The sequence below is a fragment of the Myodes glareolus genome, chromosome 2 (genome assembly GCF_982192425.1).
Source record: "Myodes glareolus chromosome 2, mMyoGla1.1, whole genome shotgun sequence".
NCBI lineage: Eukaryota > Metazoa > Chordata > Mammalia > Rodentia > Cricetidae > Myodes > Myodes glareolus.
This window is the reverse complement of record NC_142027.1, coordinates 17,990,284-18,013,680: the sequence shown is the minus strand read 5'-3', so window position 1 is coordinate 18,013,680 and position 23,397 is coordinate 17,990,284. Positions and strand designations below refer to the sequence as shown.

The window sequence follows — 23,397 nt, the reverse complement described above, 5'->3', positions numbered from 1 at the left end:
GGTGTTCTGTTAGCTTCTTGTACCTTTATAGGTATATCCTTCTTTAGGTTGGTAAAGTTTTCTTGTATAATTTTGTTGAATATATTTTCTGTGCCTTTTAGCTGGAATTCTTCCCCTTCTTCTACTCCTATTATTCTCAGTTTTGGTCTTTTCATGATGTCCCAGATTTCCTGAAGGTTTTGTGTTAAGAATTTGTTGAATTTAGTGTTTTCTTTGACCAATGAGCCTATTTCCTCAATCGCCTGAGATTCTTTCTTCGATCTCTTGTATTCTGTTGGTTATACTTGTCTCTGCGGTTCCTGTTTATTTACCCAGATTTTCCATTTTCAGTATTCCTTTGGTTTTTGTTGTCTTTATTACCTATATTTCAATCTTCAAATGTTGAAATGTTTCCTTCACCTGTTTGGTTGCTTTTTTCATGGTTTTCTTGGGTTTCTTTGAGGAATTTAATAATTTCTTCCAGCTTTTTGTTTGTCTTCTCCTTCATTTTTTAAGAAAGTTTTTCACTCCCTCTTTAAAGGTCTCCATCATTTTTATTAAGTAACATTTAAGGTTATTTTCTTCTATATCTTCTGGGTTAGGATGTTCAAGTCTTCTTGTTGTTTGTCTGCTGGGTTCTGGTGGTACCATTTTGCTTTTTAGGATGTTGGAGGAGTTCTTGCATTGGTGCCTTCCCATCTCTTCCTTCAACTTTTATGTGTACAAGAATTCATCTCCAAGGAACTTGCAGAAAAGGATGTGTTGGGGGTGGTATAGATGGCTATCTATCAAACAAGTTCCCTGCTGGCAGCTAAGAATTCTGGAGACACCTGAGGGAGGCGGCCTCTGGCCTTTCTCCCATGTGGAGGATTTAGGGAGTGGGGCATCTGGGGTCCCAGGGCCACTGTTGTCTCACCTCTTATGTTCACCAAGTATTGGTCCTCCATGGAGCTCTCAGGGAATGAAGCATCTAGCCTCAAAGAAAACTTAAAGACACATAAGTGTCTGAATAACAAAGACAAAGTTTACACCTATGCTATGGTTTAAGAAAAACTAACAAAGAACAGATAATTAAATTAAAAAATTATTCTTGTTAGAAATCAAAATAATAAAAAGGAGACACATCTTTAAAAAGTTAAACAAGTATAAGATTGACTATTCCACTCTAAGCAATATATTTTTCTAACAAGCACATAAAAGTTATTTGTTAGCTAAGGCATACAACATGGAGAATAAAAATGTTCTGGAAGTTATTTATAACAGACAAATGCTTAAAATATTGTCAACAGACACTGTAGAGAAAAATTTACAAATTGAATCTTTGGGGTTTTTGTTTGTTTGTTTGTTTTTGGTTTTGTTTTTGTTTTCTCCTGTATACTAAAGTAACTTTGTAGGAGGAATCCCAATCTTGAGTGAGAAACATTTAAAAATAACCTGAGTCATAAAATCTCCACACAGAATCTTGACATATAACTGAAATCCTCCTGCTTTGGGTGCATTACCATCCTAGAATATTGCTTGTTCTTGGTCTTAGCTCTTTGAACTCCAATAAGCCAACAAGGGAAACCATGCTTGGCCGATATTGGTGGTGGGTTGCCAGCATTGTTGGTAGAGTCAAAAAATTCAAAGAGAAGCCATCAGGGGCAGATAAGTCACACATGGAAAACTAGTTTTAAAGCATGTATTTTATTTTAAACAATCTGTGTATCTCTGATGTATTATGTTTTAAACAGTGTGTGTATCTCTGTGTGTATGTCTATAGTATGTACAGAGTTCATAAAGGGCCTGTGGTCCTTAGAGCTGTATTTTTAGGCAGTTGTGAGTGGTTTTTGATTCATTCTAAGCATTCAACTCTGTTCCACTCCAAACACTGCAAGTCCTAGATAGACATCGATCTGTCTAGTCCCCAAAATTTATTTTTCAAGAATAGAAAGGCATCAGGTTTTGTTTCAAATTTTTCAATTCTGACATAACATATCAACTCTTCCCAAAAGCTGTAGGAGCATTGTGAAGATTAACCATATACAACTTCTATAAAATTTACTTCACTTTTGTGAAATTTTTGTTGCCCAATAAATGTCAGGACACTGAGGGTTAAGAAATGGTTTTCAGTTTTCCCATAGCCATGTTGGTCACTGACCGCCCAGTGCTTTAGTGCTAGCATTTGCTTTTCTGACATCTCCAGTCTTATTCTTTGCTTTCTCTGTCACATTATTTGATATCCACCTTCCACTCTACCACTGTCAACTATTTTCTAACTAGAAATTACTTTGATGATCTCCTACAGTTTTTACACTTTGTGTGAGTGGTCTAAGCTAGAAAATTGATAAGCCAAATCTTGGGGCAGCGAGTTTAACTTATAGGTAAAGTTAATCTACCTATCAAACATTTTCTTCTCACTAGGAAGAAACATTTTCTTCACCAGGAAGAAACATTTTCTCCTCCAGCTATACTTTCCAATTGTTTTTTTTGCAATTATGTAAGTACAAAATGCAGCAAATACAAAGTGTTATAAAAGTTTTCATTTCTCAATACCATTTAAACCCTAGGCACAGATCTCAAGATGGATGACAGTTTGCACAGCTGAACTGTACATGTCAAGAAAAATGTACAGAAATATAAATTATTTATATCTGCTAATGGAATAACATTAACGGAGATATTTTGTTTACTAATGGGATACTAAATCTTGAATATAAGTTCTATGTGAGTTTATGAAAACAGGTAAATTTAAACATATTATTAAGGTATTTATACATATAGCTACAGTAAGATAAATAAAATTATATCAAAATCTATTGCAAATAAAGTATTACCACAGCTATACACATGAATAAAATAGTATCCATAAAACAATTTTATTTTAAAGAATATGAAAGCTGTAAATACTATCTTTTTTAACTGGGTATGAATACAAAATGAAAACATATTTAATTTTCAAAAATTATTTCTATGTGAAATTGCAAACCATCATAAAACACTTTTCCACAATCTAATATGCATTAATTCTATCTGTATTTCTATGATTTCAAATTTTTCTTTTCAAGGATATAATAAAATTTATTAGATCAAAATTCAATATTAGTTCTGCTGTCCATCAATCTCTCTTTAAATAGTACATTCATTATAGTTATACTTTAAAATCAATAGTCACGGGCATCACTTATTGAGATGGGGGCAGGAACATGCACATAGAATGCATAGGATGGTTTCTTATATATCATTAAGAAATCTAAGTACACAGTTAAATAAGGACTTTAGAGATTCAACATTGGAAAATTAATAACACCGAAAAAATTTCAAACATAATTTAAATAACCGTAGGGAAGAAATAATACACTATGAGAATTTTAATGTTTCACCTTCTAGAAACTGTATTAGGCATTAAGAAGAAAGTTTAGAATTAGCAAAATTTAAAAAGTGATGAAATTATTTGTGAGTAAAATGACAAGATATTTATGAAATTATCTCAGTCAATTTTTAAAGTGTTAACTTTAAAGTAACATTCAAATGTTTCTCGAGGGAATCAAGAGCATTTTTGCTGTTTCACGGGATGAAGGATAAAAGTTATTTGTGCCTACAGGATGGTTCACAGCTAACTGTAGCTCCAGTTTCAGCAGAGATGTTGCCCCTCTTCTTTCTTTCATGGGCACCCAAGCTGTACTTGGTGCAATACTTACTTGTAGACAAAATACTCACAGTTATAAAATAAAATGTTTACCAACTATAAAAAGACAAGGATAAAGAATTTGTAATAGGTGGGTAGAGAGATGGCTTAGCAGTTAAGAGCGTTGCCCGCTCTTCCAAAGGTCCTGAGTTCAATTCCCAGCAACCACATGGTGGCTCACAACCATCTGTAATGAGGTTTGGTGCCCTCTTCTGGCCTTCAGGCATACACACAGAGAGAATATTGTATACATAATAAATAAATAAACAAACAAATAAATAAATAAATAAATATTTTTAAAAAGAATTTGTGATATACTGAGTTTCCAAAGTCCAGTCTAAGAGTGGGAGTAGTGAAAATACAAGCAAAGAGGTTAAGGCCATGATTGGGATAGCCATAGAAACAGCTTACCTGAGCTAAAGGGTGCTCAGCAACTCTGACCTTGAGTGAAGGAAACAGCATAAGACGAAACCAGCCTCTCTGAGTGTAGGTGACAGTTGTACAATTGGTGTAGACTCTAGGGCCACCAGAAGTGTGACCAGGATTTACCCCCTACTGTATGTACTGACTTTTTGGAATCCTATGTCTTTGGAAGGATACTCTGCTTAGCCTGGGTATAGTGAGGAGGGCCTTGGTCCTCCTTCAAAGCAATGGGCTAGCCATTGTTGACTTCCCATGGGAAGCCTTACTCTCGCTGAGGAGTAGATGATAAGTGGTATGGGGGAGAAGGAGGAGGAATTGGGAAGAGGAAAAGGCAGGAGAACAGGGATTGATATGCAAAATGAGCAAAAAATAATAATTATTTATTTACTTAAAAAAAGAAATTGTGATGTACAACAAATTTTACCAACGGAATCATTCACTCCCTTTCCAAGAGACTTTATAAATTGGGAAATAAAGAATATTCAAACTGCTTTCAAATGTAATCATACATGTGTGTATTAATACTTATTAAGATATAAAACACTGCAATTCTCAAAGTTTTAAGCGACAGTAATCCATAGTTACAAACTATGAACCCAGCACTACTCATGCTTAAACAGAGACAAATTTGATTTTGTATCACTTTGTTGATGAGTAGAGTAATAAATGAGTATCATGTGATAGAAGGAAAGAGTCACCTACTGACTAAAATGGAGGATATTAGAGAAGACATGCATGTGTCAATACAAGCATTCCATGCATTTTCCAAACATTTGTTAGTATTTGCAGTCAGAAAGTAAACACAGATGAGTGCTAGTGCATTCTGCACTCTTTCTCCTTTTTATATGATGGATCTTACCTCCTAATCTGGTGCCATTCACATTTAAGTTGGGTTTTCCCATTTCAATCAACCAATTCTACAAAACTTCTTATAGAAATACCCATTTCATTTTTCTCAGATAATGCTATCAAAATGTCCATTCATGTTAACCATTACACTTCTATGGTGGTTTGATTGAGAACAGTCCTATAGGCTCATATTTGGTTCCCAGTTTTGTTGTGTTTGGGAAGGATTAGCGAGTGTGGTCTTCTTGCATGATACAAGTCACTTGGAGTAGGCCTTGAGAATTCAAAAAGAATGACGCCATTCATAGTGATTTCTCTGCTCCCTACTTGTGCAACAAGATGGCAGCGTTTCACTTTTCCAGCTCTGACACCATAATTGCAAACATCTGAGATCATAAGCCTATACTATTTTTTAAATAAGTTGCTTTGGACATGGTGTTTGATCAAGGGAAAACAAAAATAAATACCCATGCCTGTAGATTTCCATTACAATTACCACACACTTTATGGTATAACTGGTTTTGACAATACAGAGAAATTAAGATAAATTAGAACTGATGTTGATTATTGTGTGATTTTTACTTGGTAAGTGATAAATAACTGAAGATATTCATAGCTCTGATATTTCTGACTATAAGGGTCTGCTGTGGTTTTTTATGCAATTGCTATGGCATAGTGAACCAAAGATGAACTTAATATGGAAGAAAATATTCAAGTTTCTGTATTTCCCATTCTAATACTCTAGGGGTATTATAAAGCAGAAAGTAGAATGAATGCGAAGGCCAGAATAATGGATAAAATGATGCACAGTCTTTGCCTTTAGTTTTAGCATGATCATTTCCATTTTATATGCTAGAAACTTTAAGCATGAGAATTACGTGGGATACAAAATTTCTTGGCATTCTGTTGTAGAGAGTCTTACATGGTTCACAAAGTTTATATGTACGCTTGATATGCAAAATAAGCCCTAAATAAATGGAGGGGTGTGGAGGAGACTATGTTCAAAATACAATAAGAAGTAATGTAAACCCTTGTTGAAATACTTAATAGAACTAAAATATTCAAAAGTTATCTGAAGTTTTCTGCCACCTTTTTTTCCCTTAATGGCATCACACTAAAACTTAATGATTCAGTTCTTCATAATTATCAGTAAACTTTAAATTACTATGTAGGATTTTCCACAAGAGTATATTAAAATTTGACTGAATACAACCTAAGCATGTGTATCTTGGATTTTTACTACAACAGCATTTGCATTTGAGCAATGAAAATAATCAACTTAATTTGCCCTCCTAGAGAGCATAGAAGTGACTTTGATTAGCCCATTGAAAGCCTGTGTTGTTTCCCTTGAGTTTGGATGCAGGGGGTCGAATTGACAATATGATGTGACCCAGCAGGGATTCGGGGTGTCAAGAATAAAGCCGACTACATTAAAGACAAAAGAGAAGGCCATCAACTTGGAATTAAAAAAAAATGTTCTTTATGAATATGCTTTCTGTCTTCTGAAAGGAATTTATGTCTGTTATGGTGCTTCCATTGTTAACGCATAGGTTTTCTTCTTTTTTGTTCATCCCAGACCTTTTTGGAAATGACCGTTTAAAAGATCTAAGATCTAAAAACAGTGGCCAGTGAACAATGTGGGGGCTGTAACTCTTTCTACTATTAACTGGAATTTCCCATGTTTCATGGAATGTCAGGAAAATTATTCAAAACATTCTTATTTAAATATTACACATTAATTTCTTACAACTAAAAATGTACTTCAACTGTCTAAAAGTCATCATAGAAAGAGTAGTAGTACAAATTATAAACTGTTTCAAAATAGCTTAATTTAACCCAGCTAAAATTTAGTTGTCTGTAAGATATACAATGGTATCAAGTACAAATAAAAGAAAATTCCACAGCACTAACATTCAATACATTTTGGAATCTATGCAAAGATTGAGGAAACTTAGACATCAATGAGAATATTCAGTTTATGTAATCAACCAGACCTAAATTAATTTCCTGTTGCTGTGCAAAAAATACTTTACAACGTCAAATTAGGAAAGGACATTTTTAATATTATAATTAAATGTGTTGTGGTTTTCATGTAAACTGAAAAAAAAAACCCAAAGACTTAGACTTAATTCAAATTTAATTTTTCTAGTCTCAGAACCAAACAACATGTCATCTGAAGGGAACAGTTAGATAAAAAAAAAAAAAAAAAAAAAAAAAAAAACACAGAAAAAAGAAAAGAAAACAGGGCAGATGAGCTGTAAATCTTAGCAACTACCCTGTGGAACAAAAAAAAAGAATAGGAAAAATTCTCAAAATTTTTCATTGTTTCTCCTTTTACAGTGAATTATATCTATAACATGAATAATAAGAACTCAGATATAAGGGCTGAATATGAGAATCAGATAAGAACAGTAAGCCACTAGGGAGACTTTTAACTTTTTCAACCATCAGACCAAAGGGGTGATTCTCAGACTCCACATTGCAGTGAGTTTCTGTCCCTTCCCTTTTATATTCCTCTCTTCACCCAGCCGTATTGCTTCTGTCTCTACCACCCTCGTGCGGGAATAAAAGGTGTGTGACTCCCAAACGCTGGAATTAAAGGTGTGAGCCATCACCACCTGAATCTGATTCTAGATCCATCTTGTTTGTATAGCCCAGAATGACCTTGAAGTCAGTCACAGAGATCCACCTGTCTTTGCCTCCCAAGTCTAGGGGTTAAAGGTGGGTGCCAACATTGTATGTCCTTTAGTGGCTTAGCTTTGGATGCTAATTCCCAGGCAAGTTTTATTTAAAATACTAATAAAATATTACTACATTTCCTATTTTTGTTTAAAATATAAAAGAAAGTCATAACTAATATAAGAAAACTATATACAATAAGTACAATAACTATATACAATATCTACAGGCAATAAGTACATAAAAAATATCTAGTCCATTTGCATTTGACAAATTCAGAGAAAATACTCCATTTTCTATCCTGTTTTAATGAGTTTAAAGACTTGTATCTAATTTACTTTCTATTATAACTTGATTTATGTGTCTTGTAAACAGAGACAACTATAACTCTTTATTTGTCAAGCCCCTCCAAAACATAAGAAGGAAATAATATTAACTGAGAAAGCAGGAAGTACAAGTAAGTGACTTCCAAAATGTAAGAATGACAGAAATAGCTGGCTATCTGGATAGTCAATAGTTACCCAATTTTCCTTTGCAACATTGGGACATCTGTTTTCAGCCTACAGGCCTAGCATATCTGAGAGACTTTTCTGTGTAGCATGATACTCTGAAGGGCTATCTTTCCTTGTGTTGACAATAACTTTTCTTGGTCCTACTTGTCCTATTAGGGCAGCATGCTGTTAATAGTAAAGACATGGCAGTTTCTTGCCTACTTTTGTGCTTATTTTTCACAAAGAAAATAAACTCCATGCATAGTTTCTTTGATGTCCATCATCTTCTCTGAAGTAGATTGATACTGCAAGGAGCAGACATGTCTCATTGTCATTAAAAGATCCTATGTTAGTAAATAATGTTAAATGTTCTGTAGACTTCTAAAATGTTTAAAGATGACCTATCTATTGAGAATAAATATATCTTTGTTTGATCTTGAAAATACACTGTGACTACAAGTTTGATTATGAAAGGTAATTAACTACTAACTATTAACTATTATTTCCTTATTTTCCTAAACAGTTGGTAATAATAATTTTCAAGGACTAGAAACTGCATTATATTGTTAAATGTGTTATATAGGTACAATAACTTGAATAATATTAGAAACACATACTCAGTATGTATTAGCAACACTAATCTCAAGTTTGTATCAATATACAAAATTTGTGTACAATATACAAAGGTTGAATCCAATGGAAATATTTAGAACTAGTAGTTGATTTTTAAAAGTAGATTCGATAATCTATCATTTTATCATATCATATCTACATCCTCCTTTTGTTCTTCTCAGAGTAGATTCAATAATCTACCCTTTTATCCTATCATATCTGTATCCCCCATTTTTCTTTCAAAACAAGAACTCTGAATCTTATTTCCTTTGTTAAATTTTCCTCTTGAGTTCAACCAAAACCAACTTGTAAACAACCCCTTTAAACAATGACAGATATCCATGACGCATTCACCATCCAAAATCCCCATCTCACCTCTTGGAAATATGAATGTCATATTCTTTAATTTGCTTCCTGGGGAAGACAGTGTCTTTAGAGGATCCTGAAAAGAAAAAAATTGGGTTAGTTGTTAAATCCTGAGAGAGTTAGCTTTATTATTTGTTGTCCATTCTCTGCATAATAGGAAAGTGCAGGGTTTTTCTCAAGTCCTGCCTCGAATAGTCTGTGAAGCTATATCATCTCAGGGAGACACATCAAAATTGCTCTGAGCAATTTGAAATAAAAACCAGAGGTTTAGGTAGTGTTTTCCAGCTTTGTGGTGTTATCATATTACTGGTGGACTGATCCATGTGGGGTCCTATTCTACCTTTGAAGGCCTCAAAGGTAACTGTGAGGTATGCCCATGGTTAACTACAGAATACTGATAGAGACTCAAATAGGAATAATGTAGAGAAACATAGATGAAACCTTTTGCTAGAATTAGTCAGTACTCTTTATGACTGTTAATATAATGACAAATTTTAGTATATATATATACATAAAATCTTATATATTTTATACATTAAGGAAAGCTCTTAGAGTCAATACAATACCAAAGGATGATGAGATTAGCAACAATGAAATAGATATCAAATATTTGTTTTTCTTCTGTTCCATATCAGGTGACTTTTCTGGAATGAGACTAGATTTTGGATTTCATGTTAATGAGCATGATTGAGATTAGAGAAGGAAAGAGTCATGATCCTATTAAAAAGCTAGCTTTAATCTTAAATTGGACTGGGACTACATAAAAGAAAAAATGTATTATAAGTCACTATAGCAGAAACTAACATTTTTGGAGATTTGCAAAGTTTTCTTTTGGAAATGTGGTATTCCAATAGTCCTTTGAACAATTTTTCTGCACGATTTGTCCTTTATCTTCGGATATCTCATTTGTCCAGTGAACTCCAGATTCCTTGGCAAGAAACATTTATTCTTCTGAAAAGACAAAAATCACAACCATTTTCTAACCCTAATTTTGGGGAGATTCTTATTTGACAAGTTATATCTGATCAAACGGTTTTATAGGTTAATTTAGTTTAATAGGTTATTTTAGAGGTTAACTTAGTTTTATAGGTTAATTTGGATTAAAAATCATGCTGCTTGATGAACTACTATCTTTTAATTGAGAAATATTTCTTGTTCAAATCAAATCTTTATCAGTTTTTGGTGTGAGAGAATTGCCTGTATTCTGTCAATCATATTTTAATAAAATGCTGATTGGTTAGGCAGGCAGTATAGGCGGGAAAGCCAGACAGGAAGTAGTGGTGGAGCAAAGAGACTGGGAATATTCTGGGAACCAGGAAGCTCTCCGCCACTCCTGCGCAGACCACCAAAGAGGCAGCATGAAACTTGCCCAGCTGAGAAAGGTACGGAGCCATGTGGCTAATGTAGATAAGGATAATGGGGTAACATAAGTTATAAGAACTAATAAGTAGCCTGACCTAATGGGCCAATCAGTTTATAACCTAATGTAGACTATGTGTGATTTCTTTGGGACTTGCCAGTTGTGGAGTACCAGCGGGAACAGATACCCCAACAAGCCGACCTTTTGTGCTACAGATGGCGCCCATGACACCCATGTGGATAACTGAATCCACAGAAAGCTTGAGAAAGCTTGGGAAAGAATAGAGTAAAGCATGCTTTCTTGGTAGCAACAATTTCTCGGTTATGCTCTGCTTGTTAGAGGCAAGCAAGAGCTCTCATCTAATAGAGGCTTCCTGACTCAGCTTTTGCTGGAAAACCTTGCAGCTCTTTTAAGAGGTCCTGCCATGAAACACTTAAACTGTGTTGAGGAAAAGCCAAATGCATGCTTTTCGGTTTTCAGTCGTAGCAGGAAAAAAGCTGTGCTGTTTTAAAATGCCAGCTTTCTGGGCCATCCTGCCAGGGCAAACTCTGACTCTTTGAGGCAGACAGTCTGACTGAGTGTGGTCTGTGAGCAGAATGCTGCAGTTTGCTTGCTGGCAAGGACCTTGAAACGCCATAGAGTTGTGGCAAGAAAAATGGCTATAGCCGGTACCTCGGCCATGAGGCTGGAAAGCTAAGGAATGGGCTGGATCTAGCCGTCAAAGCCACAGCTTTTATCCTCTCCTTAAAGACTCACGTAGTCAGAAAATAAAGAGAGATATACAGTAAAGAGAGATTCAAAGAGGAAGAAAACCTCTAAATGGTTTACAGTGTGTTAAAAATATATGCAGGCTAAAGGTTAAAGTCATTAAAAATAAAAAAGAAAGAAAGGGAGAAATAAGGTGTGGTGGTACACATCTTTAATCCCAATGCCTGGGAGGCAGAGGCATATTGACCTCTGTGACTTTAAGGGGAAGAGGTAGATTGACCTCTGTGACTTCAAGGTGTGGTAGCACACACCTTTAATCCTAATGCCTGGGAGGCAGAGACAGACAGATCTCTGTGAGTTCAAGGTGTGGTAGCAAACACCTTTGATCCTAGCACTGGGGAAGCAGAGACACGTGGTTCTCTGTGAGTTAACTCTGTAATTCTGTAGTTTTTTTCCCCCACTATCCAATGTATCTCTGTAGCTGTTTTTTTTTTCCTTTCTCATTAGCATTTAGAAAATTCAAAGTTCATGAAGCATTATTCAGTCTATTAATGGTGGACTTTTTATTTCTTTCTGTTTATTCAATGTGTCCAGTAGAGTTTGACTTGATCTTTCTATAACTGCCTGCCCTGATGCATTGTGTGGTATAATTTTAATATGCTCTATATAATAATAAGAAAAAAACTGTTTCATTTTTATAGAGACATATTGTCTGTCTTTATTTGTGCAGGTATAACCATGATGGTCATAAATTCTAGCAAATATATGGTTACTGAATAAGGCTTTTCCAAAGTCAAAGCAGTTATGCATTGAAAACTTGAATAGGAATCAATGGCATGGTATATATATTTTAGTTATCCAAATCCTACAAAATCGAACACATCCATTTGCATATTTCATTCCTTTAATTACTCTTTGGCTTACCTCCTACAGGTAGTAGTGTTTGGTTGTGAAAAGAACAAGTAGGACATTTCCTTATAATTTTCCTGACTTGTTACCATATTACCATACGACAAAAGTCTTTTCATTAACTTTTGCTATTTATAGACCTTTTTGATTGTTTTTATTTTTGAGCTATATATTTTTCTTCAGTTCCCTCCCTTCATTCCCCTCCCCTTTACCTTGTACCATGAGCCCCATGCTCCCAGTTTACTCAGGAGATCCTTTCTTTTTCTAATTCATATGTAGATTACACCTATGTATGTCTCTCTTAGGGTCCTTTTTGTTGTCTAGGGTCTCTGGGGCTGTGAATTGTAGGCTGTTTTTCTTAAGGTCTGAAAGTCACTTATGAATGAGTACATAATATATTTGTCCTTTTTGGGCCTGGGTCACTTCACTCAATATGGTGTTTTCTAGACCCATGCATTTTTCTGAAAATTTTAAGATGCCATTATTCTTTTCCACTTTGTAGTATTTAGTTGTTTAAATACGCCACATCTTCTTTATCCATATTTGGTCAAGGAGCATTTAGATTGTTTATAGATTCTCACTATGACAAATAATGCTGTTATGAACATAGTTGAACACATGTCTTTCTGGTAGGTCTGAGCGTCCTTGGGGTATATACCCAAAAGTGGTATTGATAAGTCTTGAGAGAGCTTATTTCCTAATTTTCTGAGAAATCACCATACTGATTTCCAAAGTCACTGTATCATTTTGCACTACCATCAACAATAAAGGAATGTTCTGTTTACTCCACATCCTCTCCAGCATAAGTTGTCATCAGAGTTTTTGATCTTGGTCATTCTTACAGGTGTAAGACAGAATCTCAGAGTTGTTTTGATCTGCATTTCTCTGATGACTAAGGATGCTGAGCATTTCTTTAAGTATGTTTCAGTCATTTTAGATTCATCTGTTGAGAGTTCTCTGTTTAAGTCTATACACCTTTTTTTTGGAATAATTTTTCTTTTGGTGACCAGGTTCATTTCTGTATTTTGAAGATCAGCACTCTGTCTGATGTGGGGTTAGTGAAGATATTTTTTTATTCTGTAAGATGTCTTTTTTTTTTTTTCTGTTTGACCGTGTCCTTTGCTTTACAAAAACTTCTCAGTTTCAGGAGGGCATATTTATTAATTGTTTCTCTCATTGTCTGTGCAACTAGAGTTATATTTAGTAGGTGGTCTTCTGTGCCAATGCATTCAAGTGTGCTTTTTATTATCTCTTCTCTGAGGTTGAGTGTGTTTGGTTTTATATAGAAATCTTTGATCAATTTGGACTTGAGTTTTAGGCACAGCAAAAGATATGGATCTATTTCATTGTTATACTTGTTGATATCCAGTTATACCAGCACCATCTGTTGAATATGCTTTCTTTATTCCATTTTCCATTTCTTAGTTCTTTGTCAAAAATCAGGGGTTCATAGTGTGTGTGTGGATTGATATCTGAGTCTTTGATTAGATTTCATTGTCCTTCCTGTTTGTTTTTATACCATTATTAGGCTGTTTTTATTACTGTTGTTCTATATAGACTTCATCCCAGAAATACAGGAATGGTTCAACATATGAAAATCTGTCAATGTAATTCACAATATACACAAACTAAAACAAACAAATAAACCAAAACATGATCATCTCAATAGTTCCTGTAAATATTTTCAACAAAATACAACTCCCCTTCATGATAAAGGTCTTAGAGAAAGCAGGGATACAAGGAACATACCTAAATATTATGAAACAATATACAGCAAGTCAATAGTCAACATCAAACTAAATGGAGAAAAATTCAAAGTCAACTCACTGAAATCGAGAAAAAGACATGGTTGTCCTCCAGTCTCTCCATATCTAGTCAGTATGTTTTTTGACATTCTAGGCTAGAGTAATAAGATAACAAAAGGAGATAAAGAGGATACAGATTAGAAAAGAAGTCAAATTCTCACTATTTGCTCATGATATAATAGTTTACATAAGTGACCCCATAAATTCTACAAAGGAACTTCTACAACTCATAATCACCTTCAGTAATGTAGCAGGATACAAGAATAACTTGGAAAAATTATAAATAATCCAGAAAGGGGAGGTTTTCTGAATGGATTATGCTTAGAAGCATTATTTTTTCTAGGAACATTCTATGTACAATCCATTTTTAGGTGACCTTGTTTCCACAATTGAAACACTTGTTTTTTTTTTGTTAAAAATCTGGAAACTACCTCCCCAATCCAAGTATCATCATGGTAATAGGATTTAAAATTGATTGTATGTTAGATCCAATCATCCAAGGGTGCTGATCTTAGCTTTAATGGCCTAACTATCATTTTACATTGAGAATTGGCTTCTGAATTGTTATCATTTTATTTGTTACTGATATAAATCTTGTAAGAAAGCCATGACGTTCTCTTTTAATTTCTGTATGACTTGAGTAAATTATTCAGTCTTTCCTGCATCTTCAATTCTGGCCCAAGAATTCATAGGTGCTGTGTGGCATACAACCAAGATGTGATAGAAAGGATTAACTTTCTATGATAGCATAATCTCCTTCTCCAAGAACTTGATCTTGAAGATTTCTATACCTCTAGCATTATTCTATTTTTTCCATAGTTTTAACCACTTCTCTGAACGAGTTACTCCATTGTAATTGTTGATCAAGCCTAAAACAACTTTAACCAATTCTATCCAGTCTTTTGATATAATTCTGATAATATTACGGAATGAACAGGAATTTAACATTTGCTCAAGTGGGATATCCTTCTGTATGTGTGTTACTTTTATAGGTGAATGAATAAAGTGACTTTGGACTATACCAAGGAAAAATAGAGTAAGGTGGGAATTCCAAGCAGATAGAGGAGGTAAGAAGGTGTGTGCCAACACTCACTGGCCTCTAGTGACTTATCTTTGCATACTACTATTTAGGCAAGCTTTATTATTAAAATAAAAATAAAATATCACTGCACTATTTGTTTTGAAATTAAAATTAATCATCACACACTGCACCAGGAACACATGTTCAGTTTTAAAGCTGGACAGAAGTGAGGCCCTGTCTTCCCTGTTCCTCAAGGCCAAAGCACAGGATGCAAGAAATGTTTACACTAACCAGTTTAGCTCCCTCTGCTCAATTCTGCCAGACAGAGGGGATTAGTTCAGAACCTTGTTTCCGTCTTGATATGGTAATTTTATCTGCTAAGGAGGGTCCTCACAGGCGCCCTGCATCTCCTCCTATCTGTCTCTCAGGGTTCCCAGCTCAGTACCCCCTGTTGAAAGCTCCTGCCACTTGGTGCCAGTGGCTCAACACCGTGATCTCACACCTGGCTGGGAGGGGTTTTCGTTATTGGGGCCAAAGGGTATTTTAACCCCGGATTAAGCTAAATAAATGGGCATTCTCCTCCCTGAGAATGACTCGAATTCTGTATCTGTGTGTGCATCTATGTTTTAACCCCTAGGACATTAGAGCACGTGGGTGGTGATGCAGACCCCGTGGCATGGAACGACCCCCACAGATGGAGGCCCTGCTGGAGTATGAAGAAGAAGCAGCCACAAGTTCCTGGGAAGGTAGGAATCCATAGGGGTCGCCCTCAAATAATAGGCTGGCCAGCTGTGTATGATAAGGGTGTATTGGATTTTGAAATGCAAGCGTCTCTGTTCTTGTTGAGAACCGGGAGGCCAGTTGCGGCCAATTGACAGTGCTTTTAGAAAAGTACCAACATTTTTAATGTAGCTACTACACGGGAGTTCCTTAGGACAGTTTTCTTTTATTAGGTGGTAATCGCCTAATTTTTTTTATTAAAGCTCAGTCCCTGACTTTTCTAGCATGGGGCTTTAGTTTTTACTGTAAAAAACAGACTGATGCGAGAGCACCCGGCGAAAATCCGTTCCCAAGGCAACAGGGCCCAGCGTAGCTGGCGACTAGCAAATAGAATTGCCGAGGGCCCATGAAAGTGCAGGTCTTGGGCTGAGAAAAGATTCTAAAAGTGTGTCTGTAAGTTCTATTAAGATTTTTTGAGAAACAAAAGAGCAGCTTCACAGAGCCTGTCTTTCATGGGGATTAAGAAAGCTCCCATGCATGTTTGGGTGCGGGTCACAGGACCGCACAGGGGCCCTCACCTCGGCCGAAGCTCACAGGCTCAGATATAAATTAAAATTGCGCCCGATGCACTTAGAGCCATAGAGAGAGAGAGTTATAAACCGGACCCAAGGCGCGCGTGGAGCGCGGGATCGGGAAACTGGCTCGGTCGCGGGATACACAGGGCCCCCGGGGTGGGGCCACGTACTGAGCAGGGAGATGAGTATTCCCAAAATGCCGGGCAGGGGAACTCACACGGGGAAGCGCGGGTGTTGCCACCTCAGCGGAGGAGCCGACAAAACAGCCACGGCACAGAGTCTGTTTCCAAGGCAATGGACTCGCGAACTAGAAAGCAGCCTACGGCAAGCAACAAGGTCCTAAGGCAAAACGCGGCCTCAAAACCCTGCGAGCTGGGCACCTGGGTGGAGGCCGGCAGATGGCACTGGGCTGGGCTGGGGCCATGCCTTTGTCTGACCACGTCCGCGCGGGACTCCAGAGGACTGCACGACTGCAGCTGGAAACTCAAGGAGTCCTGAAAACCCGGCGGCAAGGGCCAGGCCTTGGCAGTACAAAAGGATAGTTAAAGATCCGCCCCCTCCAAAGCTCAGGAGGCAGTCTGCAGAGGGTCTGTGTCCTACCCCCTGCTGTGCAGCACTTCAGCTGAAGGGAAAAGGGCAGTTTTAGATTAAAACAGACTCTAGATAAACAGATTAAAGATGCTTTTTTCCATTTCACAATTTTGCTTCTTTGCCAAAAGACTGCTGCTTATAGACTGTGCCAGTTTACATTTCCACCAGTGGTGCAGGAGTTTCTCTTAAACATAAGTTGTGAGCAATATTTTTAATCTTGGTTATGTTACAGAGATAAGATAGAGTCTCAAAGTTGTTTTGATTTACATTTCTCCAATGGTTAGAAATGTCATATTTAAACATTTTTTAAATGTCTTTCAGTCATTTTAAATTCATCTACTGAGAATTTTCAGTTTAGGTTTATTGGATGTATTTTTATTTAATTGTTCTTTGGAGGACTAATTTCTAAAGTCCTTATGTTTTTTAAAATAAATTAATGACTGGTAAAGATTTTCCAATTCTATAGCCTGGTATGTCTTGTTGACTGTTCTTTGCTATACGGAAGCTTCTCAGTTCTAAAGATCCTATTAATTATTTCTCTAAATGTTGGTGGGAGATGATGTGCCCCCATAAAAGTGACAATTTGGATAATTCTATCCGGTTGTGTGAGTGCTCACGTACTGGATCAGATAATTATTTTCTGCCCCTGAAAAAGTTCCAGGCAGAGCTGGTTCTAGGAGATGCTTTAAGGTTGGCTATTCAGCCCAATGCAAAGGCCTGCTGCAGTGGCGCAGGCCAATAGGATTTACTGTTTGGAGCAGAGACCTACAGGTCTCTAAGTTCAAGACCAGCTGCATGAAATTTTAACCTGAGTTTTTTATTACTCTTAAGAATTAACTTGGGAAAAGAGTTTGTTTATGTCTCTCCTAGGAATCCAGTCCATTTGGGTACTGCTACATGCTGTGCTGTGCTGTACATCTATCCAGAGGCCTGAGGACAAAGCCTCTGCTGTGGAACTGTCCAACCTGTCTGCTGCAGAGCTGGCAGATTCCTGAAAAGTGATCCAGTGCCTGCATTCATCCTCCCCCAGCTCCCTACACTTGATCTATCAGTCATTGCTGTATTGTTGTTGCTGTACAATTGCTGTACTACTGGGTTTCCCCTTATCCTGTCAGCTGTTTCTGCTAAGCATTGTGGGTACCTTCAAAGCAGGTTGCAAAATGCCATGGCTGTTCAAATTAAGCTAAATTTAAAATTGGAAACTGCAGTTTATCTTTACAAACTGGGTATGGGTTTTTGACCTCTGCTGGTCACAAAAAAGGCTTTTGCTGTTTTTTTCTCGGACCCCGGAATACAAAATTTACTAATTGGCTGTCATTTAGTCTGGCTAGTTATTCCAGGGGCTCCATTCACTGGTGCTGTAGCCCTACTCAAGGGGCTATATTCTGAGCAGACTTTTCAGGATTGTGCTAAGCGCAATCTCCTTTTGGAATGCTTATATACGCTGGAGTGTGACCTTCATGATCTCATGAAGCCAAAGTCAGGACTATGCACATCAAGTCCTTTTGGCATTCGCCTCAAAATATCTTTCAGTATAAATCTGGCAGAACTCAATGATATTGACTTGTGAGCCTATGACGGGTAAGGTCTCTGGCAGACTTTTCAAAACCTAAGACAGGATTGTGTTGAACCTGGACACCCTTCCAGAGATGGGTAAGGGGTCATGTCTGATGCCATGTGACCCAAGACAGGCCCTAGTCATCATATTTTATATAAAAGGAGGACATATGAGGCCCTGTCTTCCCTGTTCCTTGAGGCCAAAGCACAGGATGCAAGAAATGTTTACGCTAACCAGCTTAGCTCTCTCCACTCGATTCTGCCAGACAGAGGGGATTAGTTCAGAACCTTGTTTCTATCTTGATATGGTAATTTCACCTGCTAAGAAGGGTCCTCACAGGCGCCCTGAATCTCCTCCTATCTGTCTCTCAGGGTTCCCAGCTCAGTACCCCTTGTTGAAATCTCCTGCCACTTGGCGCCAGCAGCTCAACACTGTTATCTCACACCTGGCTGGGAGGGGTTTTTGTTATTGGGGCCAAAGGGTATTTTAACCCCGGATTAAGCTAAATAAATGGGCATTCTTCTCCCTGAGAATGACTCGAACTCTGTATCTGTGTGTGCATCTGTGATTTAACCCCTAGGACATTAGAGCTCGTGGGTGGTGGTGCAGACCCCGTGGCGTGGAACAATCCCCACAGACAAAAATCTGAGGCTTCTATGTGACAAAGCTTTGCTGTACCTGACCACCAGGTTCTCCCAACATCCCCTCAGTCCCTGCCTGTTACAGGGTATCTCTAGCACACCCTGCCCTCTACACTGAACTCTCCAGCACAGGGGCTTGTTTATCCTTCCTTCAGAGGATCTTTTCTGTATATCCCAGGCATTTGTTGCCCACCTGTACTGTCAGTATTCTAGCTTCTTCAAGTCTTTGCCTTCTGTCTTTTCTCACTTCTACTCCCATTCTCTCCATGTGGCCCAGCTCAGTCCAGTCATGTTCATTGTGGACTCACCCAGATGTCCCTGTCCAATCCTTTACCCATGCTACCCCATATATCTATAATGAAATTTCTCCTACACCATAGCAAAAAGTAGCAAAGTCCTATTATTTCCCCTTTCTTTCTTTCTTTCTTTCTTTCTTTCTTTCTTTCTTTCTTTCTTTCTTTCTTTCGTTTCTTTATTTTTAATTCAATATATCATAACTAAAAGGATTTTGAGCACAAAAGAATACCTTAATACACAGGAACCATGAATACCAAAAACAGTCACTCCATGCAACAGACATCATGCCAGAAAGTTATTGAGGAGTGGGGAGACACAAACGGTCACCTCTAATTAGAAAAAGAAAGCATAAAGAGAGACACTAGACAACGATGTCTCATTTTTACAGATGATATGGAGCTTAAGCATAGGGGAAAATATGATGGAGGAAACTTGTCGTAGACTGATGGTGGAATTTTTTTTGGCAGAGCACCTGGTTCTGGATTATTAGCACTTCTGATTGGACTTGCAATTGCGATGATCCAAAATATTGCTATATTTTGTGTGTTTCAAATGTGTGATAAAAAGTATGTGTATGTATATATATATATATAAATATATATGCTTTCCTTCCCTAATAAGAATTACCTTTTGTGTCTCCCTACTTCTCAATAAATCTCTGGCTTGGAGTTTCTTGCATGGTGTGATTGTTTTTGATGGTAGAGCAAGGGCTTGAGGTCTGGTGCTATGCAACACAGATACATCTCAATAGAGAAGTGGCTCTTCCTGACAGACAGAAGCATATTTCACAGATTTCTGAGGAAGGATAAAAATGAACTGTTCTCTCTGCCAGCAATCCATAGTCTTTCTTGAGATGAGCCAAAACTGTAAGTTTTGAACCTTATTAGTGGGCCTACCCATTTTTAGATTTCTTTCCTTTAGATCCAATAAAAACTAAATTCATTATTAAATAGATTCATATTATCATTAGTAGGATTGTCATGCTAGAAGTCCACAGCATAATATTTTTTAATAAATATTTTATATGTCCCAACATTCTTACTTTATATTTTGCCAGTTTTAGCTTAACTTTAAATAATTGTGTCAAAAATCATCAAGATATAAAATGAGAGTATACATGTCTGATATATATTTGATTTATAAAAATAAAGACAGCTCAAACTCTGATCTCAGAGTAGATCATTCAGTCTCTCCTCAGTCATGATGTTCTAGATATCATTATTTCCCTACCTCAGAAGCATAATATGTCATGTTTATGGTTTTCAGCAACACCAGAATCCATTAAGCAACAATAAATATATAAATTATGTTGGCTTTCATTTGCTAGAAAATGTTAATTTTCCCTTACAACATGGTCATTGTTGTTCACAGGTCCCTGTTACTTCAATTTTATTTAATGATTATTAATACTAAATCTCTGGTTCAGCATTTTAAATAGTTAGAATATTGAGATCAGTTTGTTAGCTATTGAAAATGCCACAAGTCACAATGGCGATCCCCAGATACTGAGACAAAGTAATAGTCAAGTGAGGCATGAAACTGAATCTTGCTGCAATGGTTGGTGGAGAGCAAGTAGAAAAACTGGTTTTGAGCATAATTGACTTTGGAAGCCCATGGGATAGTCAGCAGTTCTCTGCATTTTGATCCCTTGGTTCTCATTCTGGATGGTTCAATGACAGGTCAATGTGTACAATGCTACTTTCACTGTCACTATTATATGGGGTTCAAGCAATCATGTATTCTTTACCCTCTTGATGTGTTTAGAACATTATAGGCCTGCATCTTCTATGGTAATTAATCATTTTTATTAGTATATAAAGTGATGGATTTATCGTGATTTCTTCACACATTAGTGAGATTATACTTTAATCACTGGTGTATTTTTAACACTGTTATATGCAATGTGACTCAGTGATATTTCAACGACTTTTTAATTGCTTACATAAGTTATTTACCTTCCTGTGCCATATGGTTTCTGTAGGATTTTCAGTGTGTATATACAAAAAGAATTTCTTGAGTTTCCTTTGCATGAATTTTATCACTCACATTGAATTTTTAATTGCAATGCTTTCTTTTTTCTTTTTTAGGATTTCATATTATTTCTTGTTGTGATTCACCTAAGAAATTGCCATTTAGGCCAGGTGATGGTGCCGAATACCTTTAACCCAGCATTTGGGAGTCAGAGGCAGGAAGATCTCTGTGAGTTTGAGGCATGCCTAATCTACAAGAGTAGTTCTAGGACAGGATCCAAAATTACAGAGAAACTCTGGCTCGAAAAACTAAAACAAACAAAAAGTTGTAAATCCATTCAGTCACTATATTTGTACTGAAAACTAAATCTAAATATTACCCTGAAAAAAGAGAAACCGAAGACAAAACATATTTTACAACATGATTGTTTAAACAATTTAATGCATGGCAGTCACCCAGATCTGGACACAGTAATTTAGAGTGGAACAATAAGAGGGAAGACATAATGAACTTCAAAAATATGAAGGACCAAAAAAGAAAACAGACTTCAGGATAATTGTTAACTTTTTGTAGAACTTCATACATTTAAATGAGCATATTGACAATGTATGCATAATAAAGTTGGTATTCATGCTTTATTCTTTCATATATATGCATTTTCTATCTCATTTGCCAAGGACAGAAATATGTTTTCTCTCTACATTTTTACTTTTGAACCATGAATCAATTGACATAAGTCATATTAACCCAAAAGAAAATATATTTAACTCTGTACATATACACTGGAGTCCCATTAAAATATGACTATTGATAAATGTTGAATAAAATTGCCTTGTTTTATGGCTCTATGTCTCAGTATGATAAAAGTTGCTTTTGAGCAATTCTGTTGCTACTGTGTAATGAAGATATATGTTTCCTTCAACTTGGAGCATCTTTTCAGATCTAAAACTATGTATCAAGTTATTGAAATTTAGCTAGGCAATAGTAAAATACAGAAAATAAATATAGGGATAGGTCTGTATTCTCAGATAGTCAGATACTTAAAGACACACCTAAGTCATTTAATCTATATTATAAATTTCAATTAAATAAAAATAAATGTGTTTCAGTCATTAAAGTTAGGGTAGGAAATATGAATACTGACTCTGTGTCTTCTAATTGTATGATGGAGAAACTATAAACAGGATTAGTGCTTTCATGTAAAATCTACTTCAGACAACTTTCTACATCTTCTACCTAGTAATATAGTGAGAATGTGGGAAATACTTAATTGCTACAAATGTCAAACTCTTATTGGATATTATGAGTCCCTGTAGTTTGATCTTAAAGTTGAAGAGTTTATTACTAGAAATATTTTGTAAAATATTCATAAGTCTTCTGACTGCCCACTCTGAAACATAATTATTGACCTCGGGTCACAGTTTTATGAGTTTTAAAACCACCATGGAAATAAACCTTTGTATGTGCCTGTGACAATTTTTCTATATAGGTCATTGGGTCAGAAAGACAATCTAAATGCCAGTGACTACATTCTGTGGGATAGTGTTCTAGATAAGAAAGAAAAGAGGTAGAGAGAGAACCCTCAGCATCCATATCTCTATGCTTTCTGGCAGTGGAAGCCATGTTTTAAAAAATCCAGTTTGAAAATTTATCACAATTAGAATGTCTGATTTCTCTTTATTATACTTGCATTATGAGAATGGAAAATATTTAAAATGGTAAGAAAATGTAGTTATATTGTATTACTAATACTTTTTAATGTTTCCTATATTACACTTACTGACTTTACTAGATAAAGAAGATGCTCAAAGAACTAAATGGCTCTGGAATAAGAGCACCCATGCAGAAAAGCAGGGACATATATCAAAAGATACCATAACTGTTAATTTTATTTGTCAACAAAACAAAATTTAGAATTGCCAGAAAGGAGATTCTCCATGATGGATTTGGAACAATTAGTTGGCCTGTGTACATTCCTGAACAGAATTGTCTTAATTATGTTAACTGATGTGGGAAGCCAACTCACTGAAATTGGTGCCATTCTCTATACATGAGTTAATTCACTGTATGTTGAGTAGAAAACTCAAGCCCATTGTAATGGTCTATCGGTGCCCCATCTGTGCAGTCCTATTGCTTTATTGATTGCTTTATTGCATACCATCTTTAATAGCAACCTTT

At 36.3% G+C, this 23,397-nt stretch overlaps 1 long non-coding RNA gene across 1 annotated transcript in view; it reads right to left on the bottom strand.

Annotated features, from left to right (window-relative positions):
• LOC125392623 (uncharacterized) overlaps positions 1-16,445 on the bottom strand; it is a 36,855-nt gene extending 20,410 nt beyond the window's left edge. The window contains exons 1-3 of the long non-coding RNA XR_015000633.2: positions 16,379-16,445; positions 13,868-13,940; positions 9,073-9,139 (exon numbers count right to left, since the gene is read on the bottom strand). This is a non-coding gene — a long non-coding RNA (uncharacterized LOC125392623). The remainder of the gene's footprint in view (positions 1-9,072; positions 9,140-13,867; positions 13,941-16,378) is intronic.
• Between the last annotated feature and the right edge of the window lie 6,952 nt (positions 16,446-23,397).